We start from the raw sequence: 25,808 nt of genomic DNA, 5'->3' as shown, positions 1-25,808 counted from the left end.
ACTGAAGGCGGACACTTTATTTTTAAAAGGTCCAGGTGAGTACATAAAAACTATGGCAGACACTTCCATCCAGTCTTTTAAATGGCTGTGGGGCTTACTCAGAGAGAGAGAGAGAGAGAGGTGGAGTAATAACTTGTCTTTTACAAGTTTCTGTTAGAAAGCGTTCCCCACTTGGGTTCAAAATTCTCTTTAGCAAGAGAGTTTCAAAGCCATAAAGCTTCATTATGTGGCAGCAAGGCCACACATTCACTGATCATTACTATGCATAGTTAGATCCCATTTCACTGTCCCTCTGCTGTGTCAGCACTGAAATTCATGAGGCGAGTGAAAGAGGGCCTTGGTGCCATAAGCTGATGGCCAGGACTTGAACAGTTCTGGAGGATTTTCTGGGTCTCTTCTCCGAAAACTGTTGTTGTACTTCAAATCAAAATGACACAGGCTCTCTGTGCTCCGATGGATGTCAACTAAGAACCCATAAACCCACCTGACTTCCTCTTTTAACCCACAGAGGTAAAATGCAGGCAGAATATGCAAAGAGCACCCCTTCACATACTTGCTTTACTTCTGTTCCCTCAAATAACCTACAGCTTCGTTCTTACATGATTCTCTTGGGAGGTAGGTGATGTGGATTTGAATCCCCCAGGTGAAGGAGAGAACTTGATCCAGATTGCCTGTTTCCTGGTTGAATGCTTGAATCTCTGTGGCTATTACCTCCCGCCTCAGCTGCAATTGGAAAGAAAGCAGCTGCAACATTTTTGTGAGGTCCTGTCAGCCTGTGTCAGACCCTGGAGGTTCCTGGCAGAGAAACACCTAATTTCTGGATCTTCATCAGGCTTAGATGGGAGATAAACATCTCCTGGGGCTGGGGAAGCCCTGGGCATGCACTGAAACAAAATTGTATGAGTTTAGAGAACTTTAAAATCAAACAGGGAGGAAACAACTGATCTTAACAGCCTCCAGGTTTAGACACCATTGAGTGGCATATGAGGGGATTTTTTGTTTTAGTCATCTCAGATCTGCCCAAGTCCTGCTTAGGTCCTCTATTACATCTAATGGAAAGATCCTGTTGTGGACTGAATTAGGCTGTTGAATACTTGTGCAATGTGATGGTCAGATGGCACAGGTTTCTATGACGTGCATGTAATTCTGTTCTTGCAAAAAGAAATTCCTGCAAAAAAAAGTATTTCCTCAGAAAATATTTCTGTTTTAAAAGAAAATAATTAAAGTATAACAAATAAGGTGTTACTATTAGAAATATGGCTCAGATAAATACAAAACCCTAAAATTGCTCCAATTCAATGCTGTGGAGAATTTTACTTGAAGTGCCTTATCCATCAGACATCTGAGTGATTTTTGCTGCTCTTGCTGTTTGAACACAGCCTATAATTAATTATTGTAATATATACTCACTAGCATATACTCATAACAACTGCAAAGGTGTCGGGTTTACAGTTTCAGAAAGAATAAGGCAAAAAGACAACCTATTATTCTGTTTTATAACTTAACAAGTAAATTTTTGCTGCAAATATAAGGTTATGAGCAGAAAAGGATTTGAACTTCTGCAGACTTTTGGAAATTTTATTTTTTTTCTGTTTAGAAAAATAAAAATGAATTTACATGAAATGAAATTTCAAAATTGTTTTTTAGTTACTCAAACATCTAAAGGGTGTTTTGAACCAGCACTGAAGGTAATATATTCTCCAAAATATAACTTTAAAAAATGAATCAAAAAATTCAAATATGAGAAAAAAAGTTGAAACACAGAAGTGAAACACAAAGTCTGAACACAGAAAAAATTTCCAGCTTGTGTGACTACCCTGAGTTGTTATATTGCAAATATCTCATCAAAATATATTGTGTAGCATTTTCTGATATAACAATATTCCATTTGGAGATTTTTAATTTGCTGTACACATAAATGCTTCTAGATATCTACTGGAATTAAGGTGAAATTAATGGTTTTGAGTTTCTGGGATATACCAGGAGCATGCCATTCTGTCAAGCTGCAGAGGTATGGCATGTACATAGTGGGCTAATGCAAATTTTAAATATGGATATATTGACTTGAAGCCTGTGAATACTATTTCTCAGCTTTGTTCTTTTTTTTTATCATTATTTCAATTCTTGGGGATAAAAGGACTCTGAAAAATAAATAAAACTTACCTTTTCCTTTTAAAGGTTTATACATTCTACTTCATTCTTTATTTTCATTACTGAATACATGATTATTCTTCTGTTAATATCTTGGACATTCTTTTTTCTTACATTATGATATAGTAGACAAAGATGAAAAAAAACAAGCCAGTGTTTTTGATGCTAAGATAAGTGCACCTGCTTCATTTTTTTGCTATAAATGATTCTTGGAAATATATCTTAGAAAATTAATTGGCACTTCTGCTCACGGGTTTTTTTTGATACCTGTCCCTTTTTCCACCAGAATTATCAATCCGCATTATCACTGCAATGCACTGGGAAACTCCAGCTGTCCAAATCAATATTTCTACCCTCTCATTTAAATCTGAGCTCTCACTGTTGCTGGGTGGCTGTAACACACCAGATCCGTCACATGCCTCCCTGTTGCTACAGGCAACGGTGCGGCGGGTGAGAGCTGGTCCCTCCACATCACATGGCGAGCTTCAACATACCATGGTTTTAGACGGCCTCTCCTTGAATTGCTTAAGCTGATGTTAAGGTCACATGATCTTCCAAGAACTGTACTAGTGCCAGTCAAAATTAAAATTATATTTTCTTTGTTGCTGTTATAGACGTGTAGCAACAACATCAAAGCACGTGCCTGACTTTTTCTGCTAGAAGGAAGGGGCAACCAGCTAATCAAAATCTATTGTCCTACTTTGATTCTGTTTATTCATGCTGTGAAGGTATCTCAGATTTGGTTTCATCAGAAAATCATATTTTTTGAATGTTCACGTCAAGATTACAGCCAGCTGAACACCGGTTATTAGGCAATGGTGTTATAGATTGGAGAACACTGGATTACCTCTCTAAGCTATTTTATCTGGAGAATTTCTTCAGGTGCCAAGGGGAAATTAATATCTTGATGTTACTTTCCTGTTAACTGGCTACAGATTCACATTGCCATAGTTTGCATGACTGTCAGAGTTTGCTCAGGGGAGGCTTAGGACTGGAATAGCAAGGGCATTGCAGGTCAAGCATGCTGTGCATTGGCAGAAATACAAGATCCAGCTCTAAAATGAACTTCTGTCACTACCATGAAAATTACAGTGAGTATCATTGGAAAAAATCTATTTTTCAGATTTATGTTCTTACTTTCCACACCGAGGCATAAGTACATAAGTAAAAACCAGCAACCACATATATCAATAAATTTTTACTGTTTGAGTTGGTTAAAGGTTTTCTAAAAGAATCATGTTTTATTTGTTGATACTGGCTCACTTGAAATGTTTTATTCAAAATATCTTCAGGTTCACCAACTTTCAGCAAATCTAGTGCCACTCAAAGAGTTCCCAGCAGGTGACTTTTGGTATGGGGGTCCCAGGAGATCTGGCTCTCCTTACCTAGGGCAAAAAGAACTGGGTCTACCCCAGACTGGGGATGGTAGGAGCTGCTGCTAGCTGGGTTTGTGGGGTTTTAATTAGGAAACTAAACATAGATTCCAGAATGCTGGAAACCTACAGAACAATGCAGGAACCTGAAGTATTTCATCTTTTTTGAGGGGGTGAATACTGAATATTTTTTAAGTTCTACTCTAATTTCAAGAAATGTAAGGATCTTCTGAATGTGAAATCCTGCTTTTCAAGAAATGTTGCTTATCAAATCATCTGAACCGCTCATCACAATTTATCACACCTAGTAATCATCACAAAATATCCCCTTATAGTCTAGATTATTACCCCCTGTCCTTTCAAAATGCCTGGGTTGAAATGTCAGTATGGAGTTGAGTCTGTATGTAGCTACAGGTAAGAATGGGTATGCCCATGGCAGGAAGACTAGGGTAGTTCTTATCCACACTGAAATATTACAGTCATCTCATTTCACATATTTTAAAAACATGTCTCATCTATTCTTTCTCTAGTTGAACTCTACAGGATATGTATAGTTATCCAAGGGGGAGAAATGTAGAAAGAGGACTTTTCTTTCTTTTACTTCAAGACAAATGTGGGAAAATGTTAAATAGTTACAGAATCTCTGAATTAAGCCATAACCCAGATTTGGAAAACAAACAAACAAACAAATAAACAAAAAGCACCAATTAAAATCATTTCTCTCTCCAAAACACCGAAACTCTGTGGGTTAAATTTTTGGTTTTTTAATCATTCCTGCTGCATGTTGGGGCACATGAAAGCCATTTCTCTCTATTATATTTACAAATCATTCAGCAAGCTTCCAACAAAACAGAACAAAATGTAGAAAGAAAATTCACTGTCCATAATTAACCACCCACAATGAACTTTGCATTATCAGAAGTCCAGCTTTTTTTTTAGAGTTCTTTCATGTTTGATTTTATAGAAGTTATTCCATTTCCTTATCAAGATGCTCTGTTGATAAAGAAGTGAATTTAATATTTTCCAAAGCCCTTGGAATGCATCTTTTATAATCCAGTTAAAGAAATTACTTAGGCTCCAGGTGAGGCAGGAGAGATGGCAGGTTCTAAATTGTATTTATTTCACTAGGGTATTCACTTCTCATGCTATGTCATTTTACTTATATTGCCAATATCAACTGTGGGGAAATGAGCAGTAAAATTCAGAGTAAGATGCACAGTGAAAGGCCTAAAATACCATAGGAGCTGAGACTTATCCCCTGACACAGTTGAATGTCCTTCACAGAATCAAATCTCTAGGATTTTTGCTTAGGTAACTTACTTATCTTTTCATTGTAGGGCCTTCTGTAGATCCTGTCACTATGGCGTGTAAGTAGTCATTGATAAATCCAATTAGCACAGCAAATATTAGGAGCTGGACTTTCTGAAGAAACCTGGATTTTGGCTCCTCAAGATTATAAAAAGCTGGAATATGCAGTTAGCATTTTAAGGTAGAACTCAAAAACCTTATAATTATATAAATATAAACCAAGCATAATCAAAAACCATAGTAGAAAAGACTTATTAAGGAATTTAATTATTTGAATATGCTGTGGCAGTTCCACATCTTATGAGCAGTTACAGAAGAAGAATTTGTCCAATTTACGAGTATTTTGTGTTTACTGTAGTTAACTGTAATTCCCTCTTGCCTTGATGGATCATACTGGAAGGTACAGCCATTGATGTACCTAGGTCCTCTCTAGACCTGACTGAGAAATACTGATTAAATACTCATAACCTACAGCTCAAAGCCTGGTAGTAAAGGCATTTAACTACAAAATAGGAGTCCCAAGTTTAAGTCTTGGTTTAATGATTTCAAATGAGGACATGAACCTGTATTTCTTACATCTCAGGATCCTATGATCAGTATCCTACTCAAAACAAATCATGTATGTAGCCTGAGAAACTGGGGAACTAACTTTATAATTTGAATCAGGAAGGAAAAAATGTAACCCTTGTCCTCCATAGGCAAGACAAGTGTGATAATTGTAAAACTATTGCTTATTATATGGAGAGGAACTCCATATAGAAGAACTCTCTTGTTCATTACAACACACACCCCCCCGCCGCTACACCCACCCCCCCCACCCCCCCCAAATCCCCCCAAATAGTAGGTCTCATTCCATTCTGGAATCCTGAAATGTGCTGCAGATCTGGAAATACTATTGCTGGAGCCAAAGTGTTGATACATTCTTGAATTTGTTAGGAAGATGAGCAATGCAACTTCTTGAACAGGGAATGAGAAATGATTAGGAGCTGATGGATGAATTAGAGCTACAAGGAAAAGGTAGTGACTCACCTAACTGAGGAGCTGGCTGCCCCATTCCACCCGGCTGGAGCTCTACCCCACTCCCTGCTAGAGCCAGAGATATAATGGTTTATAGTAATGTAGCCTGGAGATGATAAGCATGTGGAAGGGATGAAGATTTTCAAATGAATGTGTTATCTCTTTAATAAAAGTCCATGGGAAAAGCCAATTAAGAATTTTCTATTCAGATTATATAAAATCCTAATTTTGACATCTGTGTTGGACACTTGCTCTATTCCAGAGTAATATGAGTTCACTGTAGCTATAAAAGTTTTTATGTTCAAAGTTGAAGAAATAAACATATATACCATCTTACAGTATAAGGATGAAGTAAAAGTATGAAAGTACTTTTTTTGCAAAATCAGATTCAAGAAAATAAACTACTAACAGTGGCAGACGGATAGCACTCAGACTGAACACAGATGAAACCTTAGTCATAGTTAAATTAAAACTAATACTCTACCCTATAAGTGCTACAAATATTTCTTGTTTCTTCCCAAACAACTTTCTGTTCTTGTAAGCTTGTAGAAAATTTTGTAAAAGAAAAAAAAAAAAAAGAGAGAAAAAAGGCTGAGAAAATTATGGTCTTTGGTAAAGATGAAAATGGGTATGTATGACATACCCTACTTGAGATGGTCACTTCATGGAGCAAAAGTTGTAGAATAAAATATCAATTGATCGCTCAGGTTATAGTCACCTATTGGAATTAATTGAATCTTTTCTTTTGTTCAGCTGTTCATTCCAAGAAAAATTATCTGCAATAAAAAAAAAAAAAAACTTACAAAGGTACGGATTTACAAAATGTATTTTCACCCATACTATTTTAATTAAAATGGGCTCAATTGTGAAATATCTAGATATTTTCCTTTTGACACTAGCAGAACTAAGATTTGAACCTATTTTTCTGTATATTCCTTTTATTTGTTGCTGTTGTATTCATTTTGATTTGTATCTGCTATGTTCTGTTTCATTTTATGGTGAATCTAAGATTCTGTATAAACAAGAGGAAGGTAAAACCTTGAGGCTTCTAATTTCAACCTGTGGTCATTATATAAACAGACCAGAAGCCAGAAGTGTTTCATCCTGCCCCACAGCCTAAGAAAATCTCTTATGATTGTTGATAGAGACAGATTTAATTACGGCACAGTTTCACAGAAGCCTGAGCATATGAGCACAGAGTGGACATGAAGTGTTGTCAAGGTCCATTTGGCAATGTTTCAGCTGCCAAGGGCAAGACTCAAAGATCAAAGGAAAGAGTCAAAACTCTTAATCTCTGTATGAAAGGCTCATGCAGTCCAGGCTTGCTGGCAGACCCTGATCAGATTATTATTCATTATTACTTTTGCTATTTCTACTTATAGAAGAAAAATGAGGCTTGCCTATGAATTTTTTAACAGGAAAGATAAAGAGATTCTCAAGAAAATCCCATAGCCAGGGGATGAAAGAACATTTTTTTTCCCCTAAATTCTAACTCATTTGAACCCTGAGAGTTTAAATTTTAGAGTAAAATTTAAGTCCCTTGTGAACATAAGATTCCACCAGATTTTGCTTGTTTGCTCCAAGTACTGACAGCCCCAGTGAAAAAATTCCTTGTTGACTCAAGTGGATTCACTTGATAGTTGAGTTTTGGGGTAGAAAAATAGGTGTTTTCTTCAATTGTTGCTTTCAGCATAAACTATCAGCAACCTATAGGTATCAGTCTGCTGAGCTATTTTTGTGTACGCCCCTGCACTTTAGTGGAAGACATGAATTTCTTTAGGGACAGGGAAGACAAAAGAACTACTTGCTTCAAGAGAAGGAAGAGAAAAAGAACTTTCTCCTCTCTCCCTCTCCCCTCTCTTCCCCTTTCTTCCCTTCTCTTCCCTGTTCCTCTCCTCCCCATAAAAAAAGGAGGAGGAAGAGAAATACACATGTGCTTACCCCCTACATTCCTCTCTCTTGAGGGTCAAAAAAGCTTTTCAGAACAAGAAGATGAATACATGTACGTAATCTACTCTTCCTTTCCTCTGAATCAGAGAATCTTCGTCTTTTTGCTTGGCTGACATAAACACAGGTTTTTAGGCCCCTCAGTCTGCTTTTAAAAAGAATTAAATTTCCCAAAATTCAAAATAAGTTTGGAAAACTAAACCTCACTCATATTTTGGAATGTAATTACTCAGACACAGTTTTTGGTAGGGAAGTGTAAGATAAAATAAGCTTCAGCATTGGTGTTCTCATTTGTTGTGTAAAACCTTTGGCATTCAAAGGCCAAGGTCAGTAGCTTGGCTAAGGCTATTTTGAAAAGAAAAAGGCAGCTATTTTGTCAGAAAATTGTCATAGAGAACCTGCAAATGTGAAGGTGATTTTTTCACCAGGTTCTGGAAAAAAAACAACCAGTGAGACTCTAGTCTCTCCATATTGTGTAAAGTCCAAATGACCTTCACTATTGCTAGAAAGTTCTCTCTAGGCATTCTTTGTTTCAGATATTAACTAATGATATTACTGAGAGAAGAAAGAGTAACATTTTATTGTACACCAGCTATACTAAGAAGACGTATCTGATACTTGTGTCTTTTAATAATTACAACACTGATGTATTTGTTTTCTCCTGAGCATATGAGTAAAATTACATGGTCATTAAATTATCTTATTCTCCATATCCAAATCTTTTCAATAATCCCTTATTATCAACTTTTGGAACGTTTATATAACCTTAAAATCTGAAATAGCAGAACTAATTTTTAAAGTTACATTTGAAAATGAATCATGAAATTTCAATTCAATGTGCTTACGCATCTCATAATATAGGCTCTGGTTCTGTTTCCCATTAAGCCAGTGGGAATTTTGTCATTTGAGTTCAGTGAGAGTGGGACAGGACCAAAAGATATTCTCTTTCCTTGGGATTACTTCAGAATGTAGATTTCCTAACTTATTTTCTTATACAACCTTTGGGATTTGACTTTTTTTTTTTTCACATGACCAACATTTCCTGTAATTGGCACAAAACCATCTTTACTTTTACTTTACTGGTTCTCTCAGCTATGAAAGGAGGAGGTGAGATGGGAAATTGCTGAGGAAACCCTCTGGAGCGGAGAAGCGGGATTCCCTGTAGTCATCCAGTCCAACTTTCCCATGCTTCCAAGGGCAGTATATCCATACCTGCTCCTATTCCTACCCTTCCATGTTTCCTTTACCTCTCCTTACCATGGCATAAGCATCCTCATCCTGGTCCCTCACTTCTAAAGTGGTGAAATTATATTTTGCCCACACTGTTGATAAGCCTTGAGACAACTCAATTTCATAAATCACTACGTGATTGTTTAGTTAGAGGATCTGTTACTGCTGCCAAAGAAGTAATCAACTGATTTTTGGTCACCTTCCCTTTAAATGTTAAAACAACATTTATGCCTTCCTTGTTTTTTTTTTACTTCATAATTTACAGTTTCCAGCAAAATAATGTTGACATATAAATATATCTGGAACTTTCAAGACAGAACTGAAAACCCGACTTTTAGTCTGTAGTTGAAAGATAGTAATCAGGTGACAAATACCCTTTGACAAAAGCATATGCACACACCAGACCAGATTATAAATTAGTCTCCAAAAGGGATTTTTTGTAGTTATGTCTGAGCCACTCAGGCTGTACAAGGAGACCTGACAGAAATAGTTTATATTAGCTAAGTATTAAGAATAAATCTTGTGATACAATTGGTTTTCATTTCCACTAACTGAAAATCTCTTCTTAAAAGAGGCGGTTTAAAAGGTGTGAATTTTGATTACAAAAAAAAAGACTGTCAGCATATGTTTATCATGAGTTCTATTTTACTGTTTAGGGTATATCTTCGTTATATTTTTTCATATGGCAACTGATCACCAGTTGCACAAGCAGGCTATCTCCCACATATAGTATGAAGCCTCTCCTTTGTCCAGGATACAACCCCAATGACTTTTCCTAAGCTAAGCAATTGTTCCCTACTGTTGGGTCCCTCTCCGTGGGCCGTGTCACTGGAGGATGAGTGCATCAGCAGAACTTAGATAGAAGAATAGTGTTCAGCTATGAAGATTAGCAAAAATATTAAAAAGTTTCCACATTTACTTTATATACAAATAGTTGCATTGCCATAGATTAAACAGTAAGACATTGATTGATGCAGTTCTGCGGAGTATGAATTCGATGTTATTCATTTTCCTGAGATTACTAAAATACCACATATGTTCAACCTTCCTGTATGACTGTACAAGATAAATACTTCAAAAGGGCACAGAGAAACAAATGAGAGGGCTTAAATTGTGGTCTCTCAGAGGAATGTTGAACATCATGTGAATGTCCACACTGCAGATGAAGAATTATTAAGATGACCTTAGGAGAACACTTAAAAAAATCTGGTAAAGAATGATAATTTTCTGTGGACATACTGTCTGAGAATGATTAACTCATTGTGTTGCAGGGGAAATGAAGGAAAAAAATTGAGGAAAGACCAGTATGACAGAAATACTCAGCTCAAAATACTCAGAAGGGAACAAACATTTTATGTTCATCTTAAGACCCCAAATGATGTAAAGAGGTAATAAGCACCTTTGAATTGCAGATGTCCCGTAAAAAGAGAGAGTTACTGTAAACATATTTGGTAGTGTAATTCACAGCGTATGCTGTAAATACATGCTCTGTTCATCATATTATTTAAAGATGCACACACTTCTGGCATTAAATTACACTATTAATACTTAAAAATAAGAGCCTTCTAAATGACATTAAGTGTACCTATTGAATCAAAACCATAGACAGAACCACCAAATTTGGGGAAGCCATCTCTAAAACAAAAGCTCTATAATTTCTACTGCAAAGTGCTAGATAGGCCTGGTTTTACATGACTGCAACATCAACTGAGGTATTTCAATCTAACCTTGAATAAAACAGCACAGAGGACTGCTCTAAGTGTGGCTTGTCTTGGGTTGAAACTAGGTGGCTGAGGCACTGATGGCAGTGCACCCATGCTGCAGCTGAGCGCAGTGTGGGTGGGATATTCATTGTGCTTCTCAGGACATTTTCAGTATGTGCTAGGTTTTAATTTCCCCAGTTAGCTAGCCATTCAGTAGTGACTGAACAACTTGGAATGACAAGAGAGAATAATTAGAGATATCTTGCCATTTCTTTTTATTGTACAGATGATGACTGAAAGATCTGGGAATTAGGATGGCAATTCAGTACTAAGAAACTTGCTCTTGTTGTTGCTCAGTTAGGGAGCATCACCCTCAACTCCCCAGCTGCACACTGCATCGAGTTCAGGATGAGTGCCCTGGAGCATCCGTACCGAAGATACCTCATGGGCTACTGATTAGAATTATCTGCCAGGTGGAAGATGTAGCTTGACTCACCTTTAGTTTGTGTGAGACCTACAACCCAGGTCTCTCACTTCCCAAGAAAGTGGTCTAACTTCTTGACTGCTGATCTACAAGGTAGATAGAGTTACCATATGCCTTCCATCATGCTTCTCTCCTGGCAAATGAGATCCCAAGTGGCTAAAGGTTCCTACCACCAGCAGTGGTTTCTTCAGGGTAAAAAGGGAGTGTCCAGCTTAGCAAGACTTCTGCCTCCAGTGAACTCCATATGTTTTATATTTCCTCATCTGATGTATATGACTTGTTCAGGCTACTAGTTCAATAGTAGGCCAGTCACCGAAACTGTGAGGGAAACAGTGCTTCACTGAAGCAACCTAACTGGGAGAGCACTTTAAGTATATTCTTAAATTTCTCATTCTATACCTGCATAATGCATTAGAATACAATGGTGTATGGAACAGATATGAGAGCTATACTGTAACAGCAAAGATCTGCATACACTACAGCAAAAAACCCCATGCTTTTTCTACTATTGTTATAACAGTTGCCCAAATGAAATAAGCTGTGCGATTGAAAACCTCTTTAAACCATGACTGCTCGTGGATCTGTTCTAAGATCTTTGTAAAAGACATCCCCCGCCCCCCAAAAAAGTTACAACAACTAACTTTTCTTTCCTGCCACAGCTTATGTCATAAACACATCTTGAGACAACACAAGCCATTTGTGTCATGTTTCTGAGCAGAGAAAGAAAGAAAGATAGAGTGTGATAGAATGGGCATTGCTGATGGATTGTCAGTGTAATAGAGAACTTTTCTATCCTTGAAAGTTGGGTATTCTTCTTAGCAAGCTCAACAAAATGAAAAGTTTTTTTTTTTTTTTTAAGTTTGCAATGAGAGGATTAGGTTATCTCCTGCATTTTCTTGTTTTAGCATTTGGATAGATTTAAATTTTTTTAAGAGGAAGCATGATGAGAGAGATTTATCTGTAAGGTTTTTTTAAGGTATTCAGAGTATTTAGGAATGAAAAAAGCTCAACTGCTTGCCATCTTGACTTCAAGGAATCAAACAATGGAATAATATTTCTGTCATAATGCTGAGCTAGTTTTAAAGTAGTATATTTTACTATGTTATAATTACAAGAACAGCTGCAACTTGTCAAGAGCTGTAGACACGTTAAGATGCTGAATATTATATTCAATTAGAAATGCATAACAGTAGAAGTATTTAATTCTTTTGGCAGGCAAATTTTCCTGAACGTGTAGCTTCATGCACCAATAATGTATTGTAATTAATCCCAATTATCTTTTGTACCTTTAATCCACACGTTAGGCCACAGATCTGTGTAAATGTTTTGGAGAAGTCAGTTAGTAGACATTTGGTATGGAAAGTGAGCGACACATGAATATTACATTATATTTAGGGCATTTTCTGAAAGGAAAGAGTAACAAAGTCAGAGACAATGCAGCTACAGTGACAAATGCCCACACTGAACAACTGTTCTTCCTATAGAGCCAGTAATTAAACAATTCAACAACTCCAGGATTATAAGCAAAAGTTCAGACAGGTTAAGTTAGACCAAATTCTGAAATCACCAAACTGCTTGTTGCAATGTGCCTCTAGCATGCCATACTGCGTGTTGCTGTTTCCCCACTATTCTGGAAAGTGGACTTTGCAGAGTACTGCTCCATGCCAGGACAGCATTGCTCTGGCCTGGACTTTTTAGATTTCATACCTGAATGGGCTAGAAGAACCTAATTCCTTTTACCTTGGTTCATACTCTTGCACCAGAAGACAAAATAGTAAGAACCAAAAACCATTAAAAAACTGGTGCTGAGGAAAAAAATGGCAGTCAAATACAGTAAATATTTATCTTGAAGGAAAACAGATCTCTGCTGTACAACTTAGCCAACTGTGCCTGCATTTGCAATTTTCTTGTAGATATGAAAATAGTTTGCTCTCAGAACTGCTTCACGATATAAACACTGTCCCCCAGCAATATTGAAAAGCATGACAAACCAGCAATGGAAGATTAAAACAAAACCCAAAACACTAAACCAACACCCATCAGCATACCTTTTCCAAACTATAACTAAAACTGAATAAAATGCCTGTAGCAACTCAGTGGTGTTCTCTGTAATGACAGGTTTACTGAGTAGGCTTGTCTGTGTCAAGCATTCATTACAAACCTTGGTCCGCCTACAAGAAAAGTTTCCTGGTGGTTCTAAAAACTTCTGCAAGAAATATCTGGATGAGGGCTCATGAATCTGTTCAAAGGATCTCTTGAAAAACTAATTAGGTTTTCTGGATTCTTCAACACAAACCAAGCTGAAGTGCATGTGAATTAATTCCAACTTGCTGAGTAGGGAAAAACCCAGATGATCCTTAAACACATAGAGGGAAAACAGAAGAGCCCGGCAGTTTTTAAAATTATACGTACCTACTTGCATACATACATGCATGAACAAAGCCCTGGAAACACTAGAAGACCTATTAATAGAGCTAACTAAGAGCAAATACTGGCCTACTCCTTGCCAGGCCACTCCACTTCATAGCTTGTAAACGATATTCATTTTGGTACAAACTTTAAGACAATCAGAACTGCAGATATTTCAAAACATTTTATGTATCTTTAAATTTCTTCTTTCTACAAGTTTCCAAAGGGCTGCAACAGAACTCATTGAGGGGTAATATACAATTCAGCATAAGTCATGGAGACATAACAAAGGAATAAACATTTCACGGATGAATGATGAAAATGTTTATTTTGTTCTCATTCAAAATACTCATACACACTTTTATTTTATGTAAGATGAAATTAAAATGGCATCTACATATGAATAGTTAGCATATATATAAGAGTGTAAGGTAATTAAAATCTTATGGGTAAAACTGTTTGGGATTATGATTTCATGTGTCCTAGTCAGGCTAAGGCACTCAAATTAGAAACAAAAGTTGTCTCGGTACATAAGCACCTCTGTCTCAGAAGAACTAAAGCAATGTGTGATACACAGACCACAAGCAAACCATTTGTATGAACTTATATACCGGTAAAGTCTGTGAGAAATGGAGTAGGGTGAGGAATAGAGAAGTCATTTTTGTAACAGACAAAGGAGAAGTTAAAAGTCTAAAGGATCGTGCTGAGACAGCTAAAATGATCAGGAAAATCATAGAATCATAGAATCATAGAATCATAGAATCTTTAAGGCTGGAAAGGACCTCTGAGATCATCGAGTCCAACCTGTTAACCTAACTACCTGGTCCACCTCTAAACCATGTCCCTAAGCACCACATCCACACATTTTTTGAATACTTCCAGGGACTGTGATTGTACCACTTACCTGGGCAGTCTGTTCCAATGCCTAACCACTCTCTGAAGAAATTTTTCCTAATATCTAATCTAAATCTCACCTGGAAAAGATCCTAATCATGTTCCTGTTTAGCCTCTGTACAGTGATCATTAAGTTTATTTCATTCCTTGAAAATGGACGTTCTTGTACAAGTTTTTAAAGATGAAATAACAGCACTTTTTTCCCTGAAGATACCAATTTCATATCTTCAGCTGCTTTTTTGTTGGTTTTTTTTCCTTAATATTTTCAATATAATTGTTTTAAATATTTTGTATTTTATGTTTTATGGGGTTCAATGAATATCATTCTTGACCTCTTTTTGAGTTGGCAGCCATACAAAAAAGCTTATGCAAATCCTAACATTTCTTAATTCTTTTTTGGTGATAGAAGGTGCCCTAAAACCATCTTGTACAGGAAGTTGAAGTTTGGATGTTGGAAGCAAAATTAAGGAAACCTGAGTTGAAATATAACTGATATATGCAATTTTTCCTCACTTATATGTCAGTGTAGCACAGAGCAATGGTGCCCTGGGCGAATGTCTGAAGAAGTCTGCAATTAATACACTGATCCTTGCGGGCTATTACCAGTGCTGTAGTAGAGCTGCAGCACAGCAATCCTAAGGTGACCCTGAGGTCTTTGAGGAATCAGGATGAGTTAAAGACACCTGCTAATGTACACCACTTGTGTTGGTGGTTGTTTAAGTGATCCATGCAGTGACCATTGCTCATTGAGCAGCGACTGAAAAATAGTGTATTGTAGTAGCTCTAATCGAATAGCTAAATGAATAGACACCAAGGGTGGGAATCATCTCACCAGATGTACACAATACATCTCCTCTCGTCTTCCATACCCCCCTTGTAATCAATGGATAGAAACTGGGGCATCTCAGGAACAGTTCACCTTGTCCTGAGGTCAAGGGACTTCTACTGCAAAATCGACTGTTTCTCTCATTTGGTTACAAAGGAAGAAATCAGCTGTCCGTGTCTATGCTACAGCCAGCTAAATTCAGCTGTGAGGGATCCCATCAGTGGTGGTTGCCTTTTGGGTAGCTGTCACCAAGCTCCATCATCATCCGTTTTCAGGCATAAAAGCTCTATTTCGAGCTCGTATATTATTTTAGCAGAAGGATGCACAAAAGGAGCTGCTTAGTTTTACAATGGTGGAACATGCTCCTGAAAGGTCTGTTAGGGTTGGGTTTTTTAGGGCAGGAAGGTGGTGGAAACAAGTCACTTCTTGAAATGTGCTTGTGTGGAAACTAAAAACAAATTTCAAATTAAATACAACACAGTATTTATGTTAATGTTAAGTTAAATATGTTAAAGACATATGCAAGCATAATATACATTGTATATATACATAATTTTTCTGCGTATCAATTCAAACAGGCACCAGGACTGTTTATACTTCCATATACAGAATTATTTTCATTACAAAAATGATAAAAACAACAAATGTTTGAAAATCATGAACAAATACCCAGCCAAAAAAATGCAATTAATTTTAAAATATGTCTTCTGTTTTGTACTTTAATATCTGTGTTTCAGCATTTTTGGTCCTTCCAGCACACACAAGTAATCTTTTCAAGCTTTTCTGTAGCAGCAAGAGCTGGAAAAATTATACAGGATTTTGGGCAAGATTTACATTTTCTATAAGCCCTAGTCCTTTATATGTAAAACTGGGATAAAAATTGTTATTTTTTTATCATTTATCTAGTTATAATATATGCTACTTATGCCTAGGACTGTCTTCCTATGGCATACATATTGACAGAGCCTAATTAAAGAGCGCTTGGATTTCAGCTATGATTGTTAAGAATGTTTATAATGCAAATACAAAATTAGAGTATTTTGAAAATTTGAAATATGGTCTAAGTTCTTGAAAAATATGTGAAGAAAATATTTACTGGATTACTCAATTAATTACATGTGTGTGCACACATCACAGCTCTTGAACAAAAGTAATATTTAAATTTTTTTCTGACATTTCATTTCTTTCAAAAAAAATCTTTATTATATCAAAAAGTACTTCATAACTGAAATACTTTATATGATTTACCTTCTTTTAATAACTACAAGAAGAGAATGAAAGGGAGATCAAAGACCATATTCACTACTACATGCCGTCTCCTTCACATCATTTCCTGTAGTCATAAGCAGCTGGATCCTTGTGATGAATCTGGGCCTCAAATCCTTTTCTGTGTATAATTTCAAATGATGTCTCCTATGTAATACAGAAAACTTAATGTCCACTTCAATATTTTAATATGAATGACCACAATTAGAAAACATTGTGAAACCATATTTAATATGCATGTGATTATTCTGGATTTTATGAAGAAGGGACTTGCTTTTTAAAGGACTGGCAGATCATGAACTGAAAGAAAAGAGAAATAAAATGCTTAGAACATTTCTTCAGGAAATGACAGCATGTCAATATAGATATAGTAAATCGAGATTTGCACATTGCTAATTTTTCTACAGGTGGGAACCATTTTTGATTCAATAAAAGGGTTTTGCTTTGTTTTGTTTTATAAAAAAAAGAGGATGGCTTAAAATACCTTAGCTTCAGTTTTCATTATAAAGTGAGTGACGTATTCCAAAATGAAATGATATGTGTACTACCCTTTCAGTATGGCTGAAATGCTGGCTTTCTGTGGATGAGAGAGATATCAGCACCAACTGATGTAAATCTACAGGCATGGACAATTTTCTTTTCAGTTAGTTCAAGTTAAGAGCAAAGTCACATGCACTTGGCATCATATGTAGGTTGTCAAGGGACATATCCTCTTCTGAATACTTAATGATTAATCAGAGAAATGAACTAGGAAAGAAAGGTAGCTGTGCCAGAATTAGTGTTTTTACAATAATCAAATATCAGGTACATCTCTATAAACAGGGTCAGACTGTTTATTAAAAAATAAGAAAGTATAGCCTTTAAAAGCTTTTATCTGCAACATAGTGATCTCTATAGTTATTGTGGGACTAAATGTGGAAAAAAAGCACATGTAACAGATAGGAAGTAGATAAATTATGCATGCCTAAGCTTCTCTTTGCCAAAAGGATGGTTACTTCAAACAGTGCTTGCCAGGGAATGCTTATTTTTCCCATGACTTCTCAAGATGCAAAGCTATTAAAAGAAAATAATACAGATGGATTTAAATTTTCAAAGGGACCTAATTTTCACAGGATAATTGCTCATCACTTTTTAATAATCAGAACCCTTTAAAATAAACTACTAAAAATACTAGGATTGCAGAAGCCTCGTCACTTTTAGAAAATGAGGTTGTCACAAGAGTCATTCAAAAAAACCCAGCAACATACTACCTTAATCTGAAAGATATTTCATGATTGAGAAGGTTAAAGATTCTTCGAAGATTCAGTTGTACTTGAATACACTTTCAGAGACCACCATGTGCACCATCTGTGTAGTTCACTGAACATAGCAGCCTTTCTTTGTCTTAGGCAGGTTGCAGGCTTGAATAAAGTGAAAGATAACAGGATAAAATGATGTCTCCATTCAATAGCTAGTTCAGTTAATCAGTGTGTGAAAATCACTGGCACCACATAAGTTAGCATGCAGAAATGACAGCATGCAGAGAAGCAGAATGGAGTTATCAGAGACTGAATATCAAATTTTAAAGAAACAGTGAATGATCAGGGAGGCATGTGACCCATGTTATGGTCGGAAGAAGAGCAATAACTAGGACTATAATTAAAACATCAAGGTCTTCAGGTCACAGTAATACTCACTTCCTACATTTTTCAGTTCGTAAGAATCAAGCTTAATGTTAACCCTATGTCTGCAGTACTTAGTGGGAATAGATGTGTTGCTGCAGTGCCCAAGCCTTACAGCTGCATTTGAATTCAGTCCCAGAGAAAGACAATCCTAAAATCTCAAATGCAAAGACACTCCTAAAATAAAAAAAAGAAAAAACAAACAAGCAAAGAAAAAGAAGCAGAGTAAACACACACAAACTATCATTAGGTAGAAAAGCGTTCTGCAAAAAAAAAAGGTATTTCTATACCACACAATAAGTCAGCGTGCAAAGCAGTCCAGGATAGCTGAGAGACCTTCTGGGAATCTGCAGGTTGTTTCGTTGTGTCAGCCTGATGCTGCTAACAAAGTTGGACTTTCAGTATGGGTAATTACACTGTGCTCCTCATCTTTTCAAAGTGCTTTGGACATTCCTGAACTGTGATTGCTAGTTGTATTTGAAAGAGTAGGTAACAGAAACTTAAGAAGAGTCATACGGACCAAAGGGCCATCTATTTCAGTACCCTTCCTCCAACAATAGCCAAAAGTGGGTATCTAGTGAAGGGTGAAAGGACCCAGGAAACATGTACTTCCCCAGAAGAGTGTGGTAGACTCAGCCATCCTCCCAGCTTCTGGTCTTCTTCTCCTGCATCAAAGGCTTTGGGCTTGACCTGCCTCTCCCTGCTCCTGTTGATTCCCAGTCAGCTGCTGGGGCTGCTTACTTGCTTCTGAAATAATGAACCACAGCAGTTTACAGCCTGTCATATTAAGGTAAACCACCATCAATTTCAGTTTCCTGTAATATGTTAGACTGTCTTTTGTGTCAATTCAAAAGCAGCTGCCTGAGCAGCTTAATGGACGCTCCCCCACTGACCCCTGCAATGCACCCGTATCCATGGTTTAGGGTTAACTGGCAATGTGCTGTGGGTTGCACATGTCCTAGTGTGGAACTTCTTGGCTTCTCTAGGAGAAGCAAGTATGCTGCTAGCCAAGGGCAGTATTGACATGTAGATACACGATGACTCAAAAAAACCCCACAACAACACATAATAGCACTGATTTGCGACACAATTTTTGATGAAATATTTAGTAGTTGATAATGCCTGGTAAGTGTAGTAGCTCAGCAACTTCAATTTTCTGTGACAGACATAAGAATTAATATTTTATCAGCTAGAAGCTGGCAAGAGGCTGAAATATTGCTGCCAGTTACAGCTATTAACTTTGCTTCACAATAAGGTATTGTTACTGGCTTTAGTATACGTTGCAGTGAAAGGGACATTATTTACTGTATGCAATGGTGCCATATAATTTAAAAAGGATTACAATTACTAGCAGGAATAAAGAGTCCATTAAGGTTTTATAAAACAATTTAATATCAAAATATAAAATTCCACATTCCTTTGCCTTGAAAGAAAATGTAAAATATTTAAAACAACCCATTGGACTTCCCTTTACTTATAGTTTGAATAAACTGTATAACTTCTTTTTATTCTTTTGCTGTCTTTAAAATGTGATGTGTTTTATAGACATAAATGACTTCTGAAGTATAACAGTAAACAAATTCCATATAAGCATATAACACAAAAAGATAAAGCAGAAGTATAAATGAAAATGTTGACCATTTCTCAACAAGTTGTCCATTAAAATGTAGTTTCCTGTATTCCTCATTAAAATGTACATATGGAACACTAATATACTTACATATGTACTTACATATTTTACCAACGAAATGAAAGATATTTAGTAACACAATGAAATCTGCTAAAAATAAGGACAGAGTAGTAGCATATGTAAAACAAAACAGGAACCGGAATTTAATTGTATGCTTAAATGTGAACCTCTACTTAATATCTTTTAAGATTAGTGAGGTCTTTAAGGTCTATATTGAATTGGAAATGAGTATTCAATGTGTGAAATGGTATATGATAATATTATTTTCTGTTGAGACCGTTATCTGAGATGTATAAATAATTATATTTTGAACAGTATATAAAATCAGTCTCTGTCTGCCTCAAAAATGTAAGCCAAGAGTGAGAAGAAATTACAGGCAAGTTTATTCTTGTACCATCATTTTCTTCTCTTAGTGTTTTCACTCACTTTTATAGTTCCTATTTTTCCTTTCCTTCTATTCCATTTACATCTATTATTATGTTTTTTCTCATAAAATACTAACAACCATTTCTTGTTTTAGCTGTACTTTAGTAGAAAAACAGAAAGTTTTTGTCTTCGAATTTCTATAGATTTTGAGTCTAAGAATGGCCTTGTAACACTTGAGTACAACTGAAAAAGGAAGGAAGTACTAGTTTAAAATATCAAGTATAGTACAAGTATTGAAAGAATATATTTATGAGGTATAATGTTATACTGTGATAATATAGGCATCAGATTTTCTGATATTTATTTACCTTATAATTTGTGTCCAGGTTTTCTGGTAGTAGGGGCAAAATCTTGAAAAAATTAGTCCCAAGGGTTGTGATTATTTATGAACTACATGTAATATCACAAATATTTTTGTCTTCTCTATGCCTATATTTAAAAGCAAAAATAAACTAGGTGAAGCGAAGAGCATCATTTCTTCATGCCTCTCCTGTCAGTGTAGCTTATGCTATGCAGTATGTTATTGGGTAAGCTAAGTCTCTAGGTTAAAGAATATTAAGGAAATAAAAAACTTCAAAATAATCTTTCAAAATTACTTTGTCTCAATAACTTGAGTCTTAATCAGTTTGGGGGCTTCCAGAAAAAAAAAAAAAAGGGAAAATAAAAACCCAACAATCAAAAAGAAAGAAAGAAGTCCAGTCAAAATATTGCAGCCCACTTCCATCCTTTGAAAATAATTTCAAGAATAGCTAGAAATTTTCTTTTTTCTTGTGATATAAAAGAAACTATCTTTCATGTTACCTGAGAGGTCATGCTTGGGATGTGTTAAATAGAAAACCGAAGGTGAAAAATTCTGTTTCAGGAAGTTTCTAAATTAACAGCCAAGTAGGAGACGGCCTGATTGGCAAATAGAAGACTATTGATCATATTAGAGAAAAGAAAGAAAAGAAAAAGTGAAGACACTTCAAAATGCAGCCAGAAAGCTTATGTTAGCTTTTGAATTAATTACTAGAGAGGATTACATTTTTCCTGTTACCTATGAACGGACAACAAAAGCAACTTACTCCTCTGAGATGTAGATAAATTAGTGTACCTAAATATAGTGCAATACACTATAACAATTATGTTATGGATCACAATGTAAGATGGAGAAGCTCAATATACCTTTACATGACCTCGTTGAGGGAAGGGAAGAAGTTCAGCTGCAGCAGCCCAAGGCACAGTGCAACTGGCCATGGACACAGGCTCACCTAGCAAACAGCAGTTGCCCCAGATGTGTATGGCTCTGCCTCTGCCTCTGCCAGAAGTTCTCATATCCATAACCTAGGATGAAGTGCTTGCTCCCTAATTATGTTTTTGAAAAGTCAATGGGTCAAACTGAACAGCTGACAGACAATTTCCAGTAGAACAAATAAATCAATAAGCTACATGGCAAAAGAAAAATCAGTGAAGAATCAGTTTGATAAATACAGCTGACCCTTTAAATATTGCTTATGAATCTAAACAAAACACAAATAAAGTCCCCACATCCCACCCTTTATACTGGGATATAAGCCTAAAATTTAAGATTTAGCTTAGATAGAAAATTGTCTAGACTACCAAATTTTATCCTTACTTAAAATGCATTAGCTAAAATTATGCTAGATGGATAGATTTTAAGGTAAAATGAATCTTGACAAATATTAGACATAATATGCTTTGTCTTCACCTTGAACCAAAGTGAACTATGTCCAGGAAAAAAAAATTTAGAACAATACTTTTCTGTACATTGGATATTAAAGGGTGTTTTAAAGTATGTTAATAATGATTTATGAGTTATATTAAAATTCAACTTTTTTCTAGGGTGAATAAATACAGAAATGATGACTTTAATTTTTCTATTAGCCCGGTATCCTTTGAAAATCTTGACAAAATTCTTTAAGACAACACAATTTTCATGAATCATAATTACAATGGACATAAGTCGCTGGCTTCCACCAATGAAAATATTATGGGAGTACATGAAAAGATTGATAAAAGGGTTGTGAATATAGTATGCATTTAGCTATTTTAAGCAAAATTGCTTAGATTTACTTTTGCAGGATAGCACTTTTTAATAGGAGATTTTTTCCTCCCTCTAAAAAGTTAAATGAAAGAGAAACCTCTCTCTTCTCTATACTTCGGTTTATTTACATTCATTTCCTGAAATGAAACTTTAATTCGCAACAACTTTGGTGGGATGACACACAGAAAGGTTGAAGGACTGAGATGTACTTGGTTTCTTTGACTTGCCTGTTATTAGAACTACCAGTTTTATTGACAATATAGGACAGCAAACAATCACTTTGAAGCTTACTGCATTTATTTTTGGAAGTAATTGGAAGGCCAAAGCCTCTAAAGAGTTGTATTCACTCATACTCATTCTACTAATGCCACACAGAGAGGCAACATTTTTTTTTAACGTAACATTTTGCTAAATAAAGCAGTAACAGGGAAAGTGGTAACTCTCAGGCTGTTATCAGACAGAAACAGATGGAAAAATTGTGACTGTGATGCAGAACATATTAAACTGTGGATTTATTTTTTTGAGTATGTTTTCCCCCAAGTTCATCCAGTTGATTTGACTGTTTCATCTCGTATTTATGTCTTATCCTTCACACTAAAAGCTTCTAGGGACACAGACTTTCTCATCAATTATGTTCATGCAGTGTCTAGCACAATGAGACCCAGACTTGTTTTTAAGTGGTAACAAAATAAAAATGAATGGTAAATACAGATAACAATAATTTAGTAGTAGTGACTACAAGCTGTCCTAACATGCATGCATGTATACAAGTGAAACTTGAGTGAGCTCTAAATTAGCCCTGTGTTCATTTTTTGATAAGTCTGCTGACATGCCCGGTGTTTATTTTTGAGTGTATCTCTATGATCTTTTGCAAAATGACATGAATGAGCATTGCCTGACTCCGAGCGAGTCAGGTGCAAGCCTGCACTGACATGGAAGCCACGTAGCTGGGGATCTGGCTCACAACGTGCCTGTTTGGACAGAGATCACTGTCATCTGCCTCCAAAAGAAGAGAGGGAAACTCTTGACCTGCTTTGAGGCAAAGTATTCGCTGCTCTTTCTTGGTTTTGAGAGGATTTACTTGTACTTGACAAGATGAGATCAGGTGGGCTGTCTGGAGAGAGGTTGCATCTTTCCTACAGGGGGGAAAGGCAACAGTGAGAGCTGCCTAGTCTCACATAGAGACTAAAGGGACTGCAGTGCGCAGCAAGGAGCAGGCAGACCTCAGCCTTGCTAGAAAGTGCTTCCTAGGGACCATAGCAGAAGTTGCATTCCTCAGAAAGTCACTGAGGGACCAAGAGCAATGACCGACCTTCAAGAACACAGCTGGAAGAAAGAGAGGGGTGTAGAAACCTTGTAGCTTTTTTCTTCCCTAATTTCAGTTTTCTTTATTTTAAAGCTGCATGTCTAGTTTCAGAATGGAATTTCCATTTTCACTTTAGCCAAATAAAATTTTGATTTTAAAAGTTTTTAGGACCTTGTGGAGAAATTTAAGTGCCTCTGAATCAAGCTTTATTAACCTACCGGAAAATATATAAAAAATATAAATCTGTTACTAGGACTATGTGAAATATAAATAATAAGAGGTCAAATGTCATAGGACAAATTTCATAGGGAAAGCCAGAACTTTCAAAAACACATAGAACTGGTCAAATCTGAACTCTGTCTTGCACCTTAAACATTATCAAGACTGTGGCTTGCGCTTGCTTGGCTGAAGAAATACAAGCTTGCTCATGTGCACTCTAGCAGTGTGAAATGGTCTAAGAATGAACAGACAAGCCATTGTTTTCCCCTTGACTTAGAACATAAGTTATTAGTAATAATAGAAATATTTTAAAAGGACAAGAACCTGCATGAAACTATTAGTAAAATAACCCATCTTCTCTTTGCTTGCATGCACATTTTAAAAGACATCATCTCTGTGTAGAAAGTCCTATTAATTTGTATTGTTTGATGTCACATTCTGATGACTAATATTAATTTTTATGGCCAGGGGAAAAAAAGCTTTATGTCTGTGTAGTCAAGATAAACATCTGCCATTTTATAAAACGTCCTACAGTTTGTGCTCATGCTGTTTTGTGGAAGAGCACACTGCTTTACCACAGTCCTTTCATCACCACGAGTCTCTTAATTTCCATTCTCACTTCACGCACAGGCCACCTTTGCAGCATGTTTGAGAGGAAGCTGTGAACTGAAAAGCACTTTACTAAAAGAAGAGCAGGTTTACTGAGCAAATGCGTGGATTGTGCCCTTTGGAGCGATGGCTATGAACGAAGAAGGGTAAACAGAGCTTGGCCTTCCTCAGATGCCAATATGGATATTGGTCTGGAATTTGCAGGATTCAGTGCTTTTGACTCAGGAGCTCATCAGGTGAAAACAGAGCCAGACAGAGAGGGAAGAGCTGGAAAAACACACTGAGCTAAGTGGTAAGGATGGGTAAATAGATTATGCACATGAAATAAATATAACCATTCTCTCCTCTTTTCTTACAATGCAGCTTTAGCAATACAAGTTTCAGTCTATGCCTTTTCTTTCTCAGATATAAACGCTGTTCTCAGAATTTCAGAATGAACTTGATATAGTTATCTGATACAGGCACCAGGCATGGTTTTCCTGTAGATGGAAAGGAGAAAAACTAAGTGGACTGAAAAAGTACTTCCCCAGGCTGCCTGTGTGATGCTGTGAATAGTATTTGCAAATTACTGTTGAAAACAGAGGGGTATTCTATAAATCAGGAAACCTTGAATTGAGAATTGAAGAATATGTAGCTAGTGAACTCCTACTGGATATCTGTGAACTAAAAATCTAATTTTGGAGGGTCAGGAGGTGACATTCTTGCATAACAAGTGCAGTACAAATCTATTTCTTTTTGCTCTTAATAAGAAGCCAAGACCACCTGTGTGTGTGCAACCTGGAAAACCTCTGTGGCAGTGTAGCACCGAAACAAACCTAGCCCCTGAAGTTCTGGTATGTCTGCTGAACGGAAAACATGAAAAAAAAGATTGACACAGAAGCTTCCAGAGTCACTATACCTCTTGCATATCTCTTTTTGCTCTAGCTTCCTCTACAAAAAGGTTAGTTTCTCGGACAGTCATAGCTCAGTTCCTCTGTACACATGTATTATACTCCATGCTTCAGTCACATGATAACAGAAATTTAAATATAGCCTTATTATAATCTGCATTATTTTAGCTACTGTAAATTTGGTTTGGAATATAGTGAATACAATAATAAGAAACTGTTTGTTTGTTTGTTTGTTCGTTTGTTTGTTTGTTTGTTTGTTTGTTCTGAGGTCTTTCAGTTTAAATAGTCAGAACTTGCAAATGATGGGAAGAGAGTCAGTGAAAAATTAGTATTTTGCTGAAGCCCATGCAGTAGG

The 25,808-nt window shown here is 36.3% G+C and overlaps 1 long non-coding RNA gene across 1 annotated transcript in view; it reads right to left on the bottom strand.

The window, feature by feature from the left end:
• Nucleotides 1–17,880: 17,880 nt before the first annotated feature.
• LOC148054565 (uncharacterized) overlaps nucleotides 17,881–25,808 on the bottom strand; it is a 34,258-nt gene continuing 26,330 nt past the window's right edge. The window contains exons 3-4 of the long non-coding RNA XR_015706890.1: nucleotides 18,285–19,016; nucleotides 17,881–18,008 (exon numbers count right to left, since the gene is read on the bottom strand). This is a non-coding gene — a long non-coding RNA (uncharacterized LOC148054565). The remainder of the gene's footprint in view (nucleotides 18,009–18,284; nucleotides 19,017–25,808) is intronic.

Source organism: Nipponia nippon, unplaced genomic scaffold (genome assembly GCF_047370975.1).
Source record: "Nipponia nippon isolate SJK-2023a ecotype South Korea unplaced genomic scaffold, ASM4737097v1 scaffold_3, whole genome shotgun sequence".
NCBI lineage: Eukaryota > Metazoa > Chordata > Aves > Pelecaniformes > Threskiornithidae > Nipponia > Nipponia nippon.
Note: the sequence above shows the minus strand (reverse complement) of the source record. Positions and strands in the feature narration are given on the sequence as shown.